Raw genomic sequence first — 13,326 nt, 5'->3', positions numbered from 1 at the left:
GTCGAGCCAGAGGGGAGGAGCCGGGCCGCCGCCAGCGCCCGGAGCAGGCCCAGCGGCTCGCCAGCGTGGTGACCGCGTGACCCCAATTGGAGAGGGGGCGGAGCGGAGCCGCCACCCGCACCCGCAAGGTGGGCAGACCCGCGACCCAGTGGTACATGGGCGTGGTAGGAGGGGCAGGGCAGAGCCGCCGTTCGCGCTTGCAAGGTAAACAGACCTGTGACAGCCTGGCGGGTCAGGCCCAGTGGCCTGCCAGTGTGGTACACACGTCACCCCAACTGGAGTAGGGGCAGAGCAGATCCTTCTCCCACGCCCGGATCAGGCCCTGCCGGTGTGGTGGTCACGTGACCCCAATTGGAGTGGGGGCGGAGCGGAACCGCCACCCGTGCCCGCAGGGTGAGCAGACCTGTGACCAACCTGCAGATCAGGCCCAGGGGTCCGCAGGCGTGGTAGGAGGGGCAGGGCAGATCCGCCGCCCGCGCCTCCAAGGTAGGCAGACCTGCAACAGACCGGCGGATCAGGCCCAGGAGCCTGCCGGCGTGGTACACACACCACCCTAATTGGAGTAGGGGCAGAGCAGAGTCGCCGCCCGTGCCAGGAACAGGCCCAGCGTCCTGCAGGCGGGGTAGTCACGACACCCCAATTGGAGTAGGGGCAGAGCAGAGCCTCCACCCGTGCCCGAAAGGTGGGCAGATCTGCGACCGACCAGCGGGACAGGCCCAGTGGCCTGCCGGTACGACAGACACGTCACCCCATTTGGAGTAGGGGCAGAGTAGAGCCGCCGCCCGCGCCTGCAGGGTAGGCAAACCTGCAACCGACCGGCGGATCAGGCCCGGTGGCCTGCCGGCGTGGTACACTCGTCACCCCAATTGGAGTAGGGGCAGAACAGAGCCGCCGCCAGCGCCCAGAACAGGCCCAGTGACCTGCCGGCGTGGTAGCCACGACACCCCAATTGGAATAAGGAGAGAGCAGAGCCGCCGCCCGCGCCTGCAGGAAAGATACGCAAGCAGTATGAAAAGACAAGGAAAGAAAGGACCACAAGCAATGCAGGTCAACGCAACTTTAGAAGAGGTAACAGCTGCAGCAGATGGAATGTCAGATAAAGAATTCAGGATATACATGCTTCAGATGATCTGGAGTATCAAGGAAGACATTAAACAGCAAAATCAGACAATGAAAGATCACTTCGACAATGAATTACGCAAACAAATCCAGGAAGCAAAGGATCAACTATACAGGGAGATAGAGGTTATAAAAAACAAACAAACAGAAATCCTAGAAATGCAGGAAGCAATAAACCAACTTAAAAACTCAATGGAGAATACTACCAGCAGAGTAGAACACTTAGAAGATAGAACATCAGACAATGAAGACAAAGTATTTCAACTGGAAAAGAACATAGACAGCTCAGCAAGACTGTTAAGAAACCATGAGCAGAACATCCAAGAAATATGGGATAACATTAAGAGACCAAACTTAAGAGTCATTGGGATACAGGAAGGTACAGAGCTCCAAACCAAAGGAATGAGCAGTCTATTCAATGAAATAATACGAGAAAACTTCCCAGACTTGAAGAATGAGACAGAATCCCAAATCCTAGAAGCCTACAGGACGCCGAATGTGCAAAATCATAAGAGATCCACACCTAGACACATTATAATGAAGATGCCCAACATACAGAATAAGGAGAGAATTTTAAAAGCTACAAGAGAAAGGAAGCAGATTACATTTAGGGGTAAGCCAATCAGGATAACAGCTGATCTTTCAACACAGACTCTGAAAGCTAGAAGATCCTGGAATAACATATTTCAAACACTGAAAGAAAATGGGTTCCAACCAAGAATTGTGTATCCAGCGAAATTAAGCTTCAGGATGGAAGATGAAATTAAAACCTTCCACGATAAACAAAAGTTTAAAGAATTCGCAGCTAGAAAACCATCTCTTCAAAACATCCTCGCCAAAGCATTACAGGAAGAGGAAATGGAAAATAACAATGAAAACCAACAGTGGGAGGTAGGACAGTAAAGGGGGGGGAAATAATCAAAGAGGAAAACAAACCATGTTTAGTAACAGAAATAAACAAATATGGCTGGAAGAACAACCCATATCTCAATAATAACCCTAAATGTTAATGGCTTAAACTCACCAATTAAGAGACACAGGCTAGTAGAATGGATCACAAAACAAGACCCAACAATATGCTGCCTACAGGAGACGCATTTGATAGGAAAAGACATACATAGGCTGAAGGTGAAAGGTTGGGAAAAATCATATCACTCATATGGACTTCGGAAACAAGCAGGAGTGTCCATACTCATATCAAATAAAATAGATTTCAAGCCAAAGTTAATCAAAAGGGATAAAGAGGGACACTACATACTGCTTAAGGGAACCATACACCAACAAGACATAACAATCATAAATATTTATGCCCCAAACAATGGTGCAGCTATGTTCGTCAAACAAACTCTTCTCAAGTTCAAGAGTCTAATAGACCACCATACCATAATCATGGGAGACTTCAACACACCTCTCTCGCCACTGGACAGATCTTCCAAACAAAAGTTGAATAAGGAAACTATAGAACTCAATAACACTATTAATAACCTAGACCTAATTGACATATATAGAGTATACCACCCAACATCAAGCAGTTACACTTTTTTCTCAGCAGCACATGGATCCTTCTCAAAAATAGATCATATATTATGTCACAGGGCAACTCTTAGACAATATAAAGGAGTAGAGATAATACCATGCATCTTATCTGATCATAATGGAATGAAACTGAAAATCAACGATAAAAGAAGGAAGGAAAAAGCATACATCACTTGGAGAATGAACAATAGGTTACTGAATGATCAATGGGTTATAGAAGACATCAAGGAGGAAATTAAAAAATTCTTAGAGATAAATGAAAACACAGACACAACATATCGGAATCTATGGGACACATTGAAAGCAGTTCTAAGAGGAAAATTCATTGCTTGGAGTTCATTCCTTAAAAAAAGAAAAAACCAACAAATAAATGATCTCATACTTCATCTCAAAATCCTTGAAAAAGAAGAGCAAAACAACAGCAAAAGAAGTAGAAGGCAAGAAATAATTAAAATCAGAGCTGAAATTAATGAAATCGAAACAAAAGAAACAATTGAAAAAATTGACAAAACTAAAAGTTGGTTCTTTGAAAAAATAAACAAAATCGACAGACCCTTAGCGATGCTAGCGAAGAGAAGAAGAGAGAGAACTCAAATTACTAGCATACGGGATGAAAAAGGCAATATCACAACAGACACTTCAGAAATACAGAAGATAATCAAAAACTATTTTGAATCCTTATACTCCAATAAATTAGAAGATAGTGAAGGCATAGATAAATTTCTTAAGTCATATGATCTGCCCAGATTGAGTCAGGAGGATATAGACAACCTAAACAGACCAATATCAATTGAGGAAATAGAAGAAACCATCAAAAGACTACCAACTAAGAAAAGCCCAGGACCGGATGGGTATACAGCAGAGTTTTACAAAACCTTTAAAGAGGAACTAATACCAATACTTTTCAAGCTACTTCAGGAAATAGAAAAAGAGGGAGAACTTCCAAATTCATTCTACGAGGCCAACATCACCCTGATACCTAAACCAGACAAAGACACTTCAAAGAAAGAAAACTACAGACCAATATCTCTAATGAACCTAGATGCAAAAATCCTCAATAAAATTCTGGCGAATCGGATACAAAAACATATCAAAAAAATTGTACACCATGATCAAGTAGGATTCATCCCTGGGATGCAAGGCTGGTTCAATATACGGAAATCAATAAATGTTATTCACCACATCAATAGACTTAAAAATAAGAACCATATGATCATCTCGATAGATGCGGAAAAAGCATTCGACAAAGTACAGCATCCCTTTATGTTCAAAACTCTAGAAAAACTAGGGATAACAGGAACATACCTCAATATTGTAAAAGCAATCTATGCTAAGCCTCAGGCTAGCATCATTCTGAATGGAGAAAAACTGAAGGCATTCCCTCTAAAATCTGGAACAAGACAGGGATGCCCTCTCTCTCCACTTCTGTTCAACATAGTTCTCGAAACACTGGCCAGAGCAATTAGACAGACGAAAGAAATTAAAGGCATCAAAATAGGAAAAGAAGAACTTAAATTATCACTATTTGCAGATGATATGATTCTATACCTAGCAGACCCAAAAGGCTCTACAAAGAAACTATTAGAGCTAATAAATGAATTCAGCAAAGTGGCAGGATATAAAATCAACACGCATAAATCAAAGGCATTCCTGTATATCAGCGACAAATCCTCTGAAATGGAAATGAGGACAACCACTCCATTCACAATATCTTCAAAAAAAATAAAATACTTGGGAATCAACCTAACAAAAGAGGTGAAAGACTTATACAATGAAAACTACAGAACCCTAAAGAGAGAAATAGAAGAAGATCTTAGAAGATGGAAAAATATACCCTGTTCATGGATAGGCAGAACTAACATCATCAAAATGGCGATATTACCAAAAGTTCTCTATAGGTTTAATGCAATGCCAATCAAAATCCCAACGGCATTTCTTGTAGAAATAGAGAAAGCAATCATGAAATTCATATGGAAAAATAAAAGACCCAGAATAGCAAAAACAATGCTAAGCAGGAAGTGTGAATCAGGCGGTATAGCGATACCAGACTTCAAACTATACTACAGAGCAATAGTAACAAAAACAGCATGGTACTGGTACCAAAACAGGCGGGTGGACCAATGGTACAGAATAGAGGACACAGAAACCAATCCACAAAACTACAACTATCTTATATTTGATAAAGGGGCTAAAAGCATGCAATGGAGGAAGGATAGCATCTTCAACAAATGGTGCTGGGAAAACTGGAAATCCATATGCAACAAAATGAAACTGAATCCCTTTCTCTCGCCATGCACAAAAGTTAATTCAAAATGGATCAAGGAGCTTGATATCAAATCAGAGACACGCCGTCTGATAGAAGAAAAAGTTGGCTACGATCTACATACTGTGGGGTCGGGCTCCAAATTCCTCAATAGGACACCCATAGCACAAAAGTTAATAACTAGAATCAACAAATGGGACTTACTCAAACTAAAAAGTTTTTTCTCAGCAAAAGAAACAATAAGAGAGGTAAATAGGGAGCCTACACCCTGGGAACAAATCTTTACTCCTCACACTTCAGATAGAGCCCTAATATCCAGAGTATACAAAGAACTCAAAAAATTAGACAATAAGAGAACAAACAACCCAATCAACAAATGGGCCAAGGACCTGAACAGACACTTCTCAGAGGAGGACATACAGTCAATCAACAAGTACATGAAAAAATGCTCACCATCTCTAGCTGTCAGAGAAATGCAAATCAAAACCACCCTAAGATACCATCTCACTCCAGTAAGATTGGCAGCCATTATGAAGTCAAACAACAACAAGTGCTGGCGAGGATGTGGGGAAAAGGGTACACTTGTACATTGCTGGTGGGACTGCAAATTGGTGCAGCCAATTTGGAAAGCAGTATGGAGATTTCTTGGAAAGCTGGGAATGGAGCCACCATTTGACCCAGCTATTCCCCTTCTTGGTCTATTCCCTAAAGACCTAAAAAGAGCATGCTACAGGGACACTGCTACATCGATGTTCATAGCAGCACAATTCACAATAGCAAGACTGTGGAACCAACCTAGATGCCCTTCAATAGACGAATGGATAAAAAAAATGTGGCATTTATACACAATGGAGTATTACTCTGCATTAAAAAATGACAAAATCATAGAATTTACAGGGAAATGGATGGCATTAGAGCAGATTATGCTAAGTGAAGCTAGCCAATCCCTAAAAAACAAATGCCAAATGTCTTCTTTGATATAAGGAGAGTAACTAAGATCAGAGTAGGGACGAAGAGCAGGAGAAGAAGATTAACATTTAACAGGGATGAGAGGTGGGAGGGAAAGGGAGAGAGAAGGGAAATTGCATGGAAATGGAAGGAGACCCTCAGGGTTATACAGTGTAGGGGGTATAGAGAGAGGAGGGGAGGGGAGGGGAGAGGAGGGGAGGGGGGGATGGTGGAGGATGGGAAAGGCAGCGGAGCACAACAGACACTAGTATGGCAATATGTAAATCAATGGACATGTAACTGATGTGATTCTGCAATCTGTGTATGGGGTGAAGGTGGGAGTTCATAACCCACGTGAATCAAAGTGTGAAATATGATATGTCAAGAAATTTGTAATGTTTTGAACAACGAACAATAAAAAATTAAAAAAAAAAAAACAAAGTAAAGCTGAGCAAAAGACAGAACGCATTTCAGTACATGACTTGAAATACACTGTAATTCTGTAGTAATCAAAGCAGCATGATGTCTCATAAAAACAAACACAGAAACCAGTGGGATAGAAGAGACCCTAGAACTAAACCTACACTTCTGTAGTCAACTGATTTTTGTCAGAGGCGTTAAGAACATGAATTGGAAAAAGAAGATTATTTTCAACAAATGGTGCAGGGAAAGTTGGGTATCCAGATGTAGAAGAATGAAACTAGATCCCTATCTCAGAGCAGGTAGAAAAAAATCAACTGAAAATACATTACATACTTAAATGTAAGTGAAACTATGAAAGAACTAGAACAAAAAATAGGGGAAACACATCAGGACATTATCTAGTCAAATATATTTTGGATATAACCCTAAAAACACAAGTAAAAAAAAGCAAAACTAGAATAATAGGATTACATCATACTAAAATGCTTCTGCACAACAAAGAAACAATCTTCAGTGAAGAGACAACCTAAACAATGAGCGAAAACATTGGCAAACTATACATCTGAAAAAGGGGCTAATAAACAGATTGTGTAAGAAACTAAAACAACTCAATAACAATTTTTTAATTCACTTCATAAAGTTAATCTAACTAGACATTTTTCAAAGCAAGATGTACAAATGGCTAATAGGTATATTAAAATGGTCAATTTTACTAACCACCAAGGAAGTGCAAGTTAAAACAACACTGAGACATCACCTCACTTCAGTAGGAATGGTTATTATCAAAAAGACAAAAAAAAATGAGGACAGAGAAAGGGGAACTGTTGTACATTATTGGTGAAAACATAAATTAGCATAACTATTATGAAAAAGTATAGAAGTTCCTTAAAAATTAAAAATAGAACTACTGTAAACTCTAGCAGTCCCACTCATGGGTATACATCCAAAGAAATGGAAATCAGCATGTTGAAGAGACAACTGCACTCCTAAATTTATTATAGCATTATCCACAATGTCTAAGATACCAAATAAACTTAGATATCCATCAATGAATGAATTTTAAAAGTTTATGATCTATATGAGTACTATTTGGCCATAAAAGTATTAAATCCTGTCATTTGCAACAACTTTAATAGACCTGGAGTATATTGTTAAAGTGAGTTAGGTCAGGCAAAGATCTCACTCACACATGTAATCTCACTCACACATGGAATCTAAAAAAGTTAATCTTATTGTAGTAGAGAATAACATGGTGGGTACCAGAAGCTAAGGAGTGTAGGAGGAGAAGAGGAAGAGTTTGATTAATGGAGAGTTACAGTTAGGTAGGAGAAATAAACTCTGGTGTTCTATTACACAGTAGCGTGAATATACTTCACAATAATTCACTGCATACTTCAGAATAGCTAGAATAGGGATTTAGAATGTACTCACCATAAAGAAATGACAAAACTTTAAGGATATTAATATACTAATTACCCTGATTTGATCATTACATAGTGTATACTATAATGGTACATAGTGTATATCATAATGGAAACCTGACTATATACTCCGTAAATGTGCACAATTATGTATCAATCAAAAAATAATAAAGACAAAAGCCACAGAAGATTCGTCTCACTTTATAGATATTTGACTTGAAAATCAGGGTAATATCAAAGATATTAGAAAGACGTTAGCAAGGCAATTAACAAAAAAGTGTCAATTGCATTTTTGAAATAATTGAAAAATATATTTTTTGAAAAATATAAATTTGATGATAATACCAGTTAAGTATATTAACAGCTGCCTAAACAGCTGTCTGAACAGCTGTATTCTAAACAACTGTAAAACACGAAGAGGCAGATGTTGTGCATTACAAGAAAGGAAATGTATTTGAATCATGAGGCCTGGTGATAAGAAGATTGAATTCCAGCTCGTATTCTTCTCATAAAGCAGGCTCACATTCTTCCCACTAAGTCTGGGGTGGTACTACACCCACCTGCAGGAAACTCATCCACAGAAGCACATTTCTGCTCTCAGTGTTGTTCATTTTGGAAATGGCACCATTTTTAAATATGCACAAAACTCTGTGAGGTGACCTCATTGATTAGTCTCAGTTTGATCCCTATGAGCAAAATTTATGAACATATAGGAGGCAGAGTTTTCTATAACCTAGGAGAAGTATGTATCTGTACATGCCAGAGTGGTACCAAAGTAAGGATAACCTTAGCCAGGCCTAGAGAGTACAAAAAGGGCAGAAAAGTAGACCAAAATTTGGTGAGGTCTAGAGGTTGGGACAAAGAATGACTCAGCAGCATCCTACAGAGACTTTTGGCTAAAAACGAGATGGGATTAAGGATATCACAGCAGTGCCATCTGTATCAAAGGAGGCACTGAGAAGCAGATGCCCTCCCCTCCCACTACTTGGCACTCTGTAAGCAACAAGCAACTTAATAGGAACCCAGGCCAAGGAGTTGGTGAACCATGAACTGACAGATTAAATTTCTTTTAGCTATCAAGATTTAGGAAAAAAATTAAAATTAAGTAATATAGGAAGTGAAACACTTCATAGATTTGCACCTGTTGTGCAAATGCAGACTGAAATTAAATAACTATCTAAAAGTTGGGGTGAATTAAACTGTATTTACATAAGTATTGTACTTAATATTGTTAAAGGGGAAAAAAGACAATTCAGGGGAAATGGCTTAAGGTTGTCTTGATTTAGCATTTCAGCTGCTATTGGAACACATAGAAATTTCTAAGAAATGCCCTCATCAACATTACTTCTTGAACTTTTTCTCTTGCCTCTCCCATACTGATTTTTATGCACCTGTAGTACACCTTTAAAAGTATCTATGCAATAGCACAACTGTTTTATGTCAGTGGTTTTATTGCATATGAATGGAAAATTAGGTGAAATGTATATAATGCAAAAATCTAAAGAAAATTAGTCTTCCAATCATAATGCTTAAATTTTAATATCACACTTTCTACTGTTACCAAGATTGTACAACTAAATCTTCATCTTTTAGTTAGGAATGTCATTCCAAGAACTGACATATGCTACTGATTAAATCCTAAATCATCTAGAAAGAAGGAAAGACTCCAAAGTCTGGTAAGTCTCATTCTTGCTTTTCTTTAGCCTACATATGATTAAGTCAGTTTTGTATCTGGCCTCTATACCTGGCTCAGGAAGTGAATGGAGTGTTTATGTTTCCTGCTTAAATGGCTGAGAAACCCAAAATTAATCTGTCTACTCACTGCTGTGTTAGAATTATTTAATTTGGTTTTCTTTCTCTATATAAGATTTTCTGTCTTTACTTATTATGAAATCATTCTAAAAGCTACTTAAATTTTAATGGAATAATAATAATAATGTACTTAAAATAATCTTTAAGCATCAGAAACTGTATGAATGCAGATGATCAAAACACTAGTATAGAAAGGCAAAAATAAAGTTCTATAAATCAGAATAATTTATTTTGTAAAGTAAAATACAAAGTATTTTTAGAAGATCTGCTATCTTTTAATATAACACTGTTAATTATATAAATACTGAAAATTCAGGAGATAAAATACATTAAGAAAGTTAAAATTCCACCTGTGAGACATAAACCTAACATTTTGATGAGTTTTTTTCCCATCCCATTTCCATTTTAGAGGAAAAAGAGTACACGAAAACATGCATATTTAAAAAACAGCTTATATACTTTGAGAATTTTTTTCCTTAATAATATATTCTGAACATCTTTCAATGTCATGAAATATTCAACCACAGGATTTCTAAAGGCTACACAAGAGTCCATTGTACAATCTTAACACAAATTGATTTACCCATCTCTTGTTGGGATTAACTATTAAATTTTTTTGAGTGCTAAAAATCATCTTTAATAAATAATCAATATAGTAAACTATTTATGACTATATACAATTAATTTTTAAGAATAACTTCCTAGCACACTGGCTGCTCCCCACTTGAAATGGATCAACAATTGTGGATCCACTGGGAGAAGAGCAGAATCCCAAATCAGAGAAGCAGTGATCAGCAGAAGCATAGGCATAGTGGCTTTTGTTGTTGTTGCTGTTGTTTAAATAAGAGTTTTGCGGGGGAAGTTGTATTCTGCACAATGGCAGGAGCATGAGTGTTCTGTGGGAGAGGGGAAATCCTCTGGAGGAAAAGAAAGGAGGAACCCTAAAGGTCTTAAGATCTTCCAACTTCACCATCATTCTTGGGAGCAGAAAGGAGATTTAAATACAGTACAGAAGCCAGTGTAACTAGGGACCAGACTTGCACTATCAGCTGGAGAGGGTGAGCACTGGAACCAGAACCCATCTTTAAAAGGGTGCCTTTTGTGCATGAGGAGCAGGGATCTCCATTTTCTTTCTGTCTTATATCTTTTTGTTTTTATATCCTATTTACAACATCCAAAAGATACTACAGACTTCAGTCTCCATCTCTTCTTCTTCTTCCCCTTCTTCTGGCCCTTCCCCTTTCTCTCTTCCTCCTCCCACTCCTTCTCCTCCTCCTCCTCTTCTGCCCCCCCCTTCTCATCCTCCTTCTTTTTCCCTTTCCCTTTCCCCTTCTGTCCAAATGGATTGGTGGGTCCCAGCCCAAAAGTCAGCCCCACTGGGGCTGTAATAGGCTAAAAGTCTAAAGGCCCTACCCTAAAATCTGGTGCTTTAGTGCCACACAATTCCCCAGGGCAGCACCCACAATCTGGCACAATTTGTCAGGTCCAGAGTTGAGTGGTTAAAAATTCCTGAAGAACTCCAAAAGTCATATTGCCCATCAGGAGAGGGGTGGAGAGAGCAAGAATTGCTATCAAGCTGGGGGCATGCATCTGCCATACAGTGATGCATAATGCAGGATTTTCAGAACTGCCTATCTTGGACATCGATTGAAGCAGTGGAGTTTAATAGTCCCACCCCAAACAAGACACCTGCCACCACCTGCCAGAGATTAAGTATTAGAGACTCTCAGACCCATTTTGATACCAAAATGCAGTGCAGAGCAGCCAGCCACAGCTGTGAAGAATTAGCATGTGGGCTAACAGGGTCATACCAGCAGACTACTTGTCTTGGGAAATGGGCAAGTGAGCACGCCTGCTACACCTTCTTGGATTTACTGTGTCTTTCAGAAAGAGTCTCCCATAGAAGGGTAGGGCACCCTCCTCAGTTGAGGAGATTTAGCTGGGCAGGTGTCTCAGACCTAGCAGAATTGCCCTCAAGAAAGGAGGAGGGATTTATTTGAAGTTAGCCCCTGAGATGAGCTCTTTCAGTTAGAACAAAAAGATGCTTTTCAACAGAAAATAGCAGGCAACAAAGTTGAAGACACTTGGGAGGTTCCATCAAACCATCCTCAGAACTTTTAGAACACCATAAAAACTCTTCAGCCAATTAACTCACTTTCGAGGAAGACAGGGGGAGGCCAGAATGAAGTAGATGGACTTGAGTGTAGGGAAGCCTTTGAAACAAAAGTCTGATCTAGAAAATTCTAATAATAGACATACTGTGGAGTGGCCCAGTGCAGTTTGCTGCCAAACCCAGTGTTGCTCTGAGGTTAAACTGTGGATGCTTTAATATCTACTACAAAGCCCAATATCATATTAATCCAAAACAGGAAATCTCACTAAGAATTCCCTCCTTCTTAGAAATGTCAGCAAAGATTAATTTTTGACCTTTTAATGTTAAGACTTTTCTATTTCACTGGTATAACTGTATGTATTGATTTGACAGCTTTCCCCATTCTATTGAAAATTGCATCCCCTAAACCATCTTTTTGCATTTTTATCAGTAATGTTATTATGTGTTAATTGGAGATATTTATGCTATGTTCTTCTCATTTATTCATTGCCCTTAGAGTCTCTCTCCTTGCTATTAACTCTTCTATCTACCCTCTTTCCCAACTCCCTATTTTTTCCTCCATATTTGCTTTATGATAATCATGATAATTGATTGTGTTTGTTTCATTTTGATTGTTGTGAAGCTGCAGATTGAACCCACAGGTACTCAACTACTGAACCACATCCTTAGCCCCTTCTGCTTTTAGTGTTGGGACAGGATCCTCCTAGCTAGCCAGAAAGATCCTCTGAATTGCTGGGGTTCCAAATCAGTGCCTTTACCCCTGGATTTTTAAAAATATTTTAAATTCATGAAAAATTTTGTGCTAATCAGACCTATACATTCTGTTTCTCTTCAACCCTGTCTTTTACTCTCACCCTCTTTTTTCTCACACATTGCTTTTCCATCTTTTGCCTCTATTCCTGCTTCAGACTTATTTTTTTATTTTGCAGGTTATTTTTTAAATATGTATGTGTGTATGAGTATACATGTTTTTATTTTGTGGGTGTGTGTAGGTGGGTTCTGCTTTTTTGGTTCAGTTTTTCTTTTACTGGTTTGTTTAGTTCCTTAGGTTTTTTTTTAATTTTGGCTTTATTTTAGATTTATTCTTTGTATTTTTTATTTATATATGGGCTGCTTTGTTCTTTTCTTTGTCATCTTAAAGTTTATTTTTATAATCCTAATTATTGTTATTGCAAAACCAAAAACAGTTTTAGTTAAGTTCACTAATACTTGCCTTATAGCTAACCTGAATAGCTTGTTTCTTATCTGCTCTCAAAGGATAAAGATTTTCCACTATAGCAGAAGGAACTTGCCACATCCACTGATACCAAAATATATTAATGACAAGATTGTAAGCATTAAAAATGGGTTTATAAAGTAGAAGACTTAAAGTTTCTACTTTAAATATGTTAAGTTATGGGTGTTTTTTTTTTTTTTCACAAACTAGCTACACTTTTTTCTGACATTCTTTCTGGACATATTTTTGAAGGTAAAACACACCAGAAACAAACAGTGAAATAGTTTCTAGGGGTTGGGGAGTGGGGGAAATGGGGAGTTGTTTAACAGGTGAAGAGATAGAGTTTTCATTTTGTAAGATGAAAATATTCTGGAGATTGGATGCTCAACAATATGAATACACTGTACCCTTACTAAAATTTACAATAAAATATGGTTAAAATGGTAAATGTAATGTGTTTTGTAAAATAATTATG

Source organism: Marmota marmota, unplaced genomic scaffold (assembly GCF_001458135.2).
Source record: "Marmota marmota marmota unplaced genomic scaffold, marMar, whole genome shotgun sequence".
Taxonomy (NCBI): domain Eukaryota; kingdom Metazoa; phylum Chordata; class Mammalia; order Rodentia; family Sciuridae; genus Marmota; species Marmota marmota.
Note: the sequence above shows the minus strand (reverse complement) of the source record.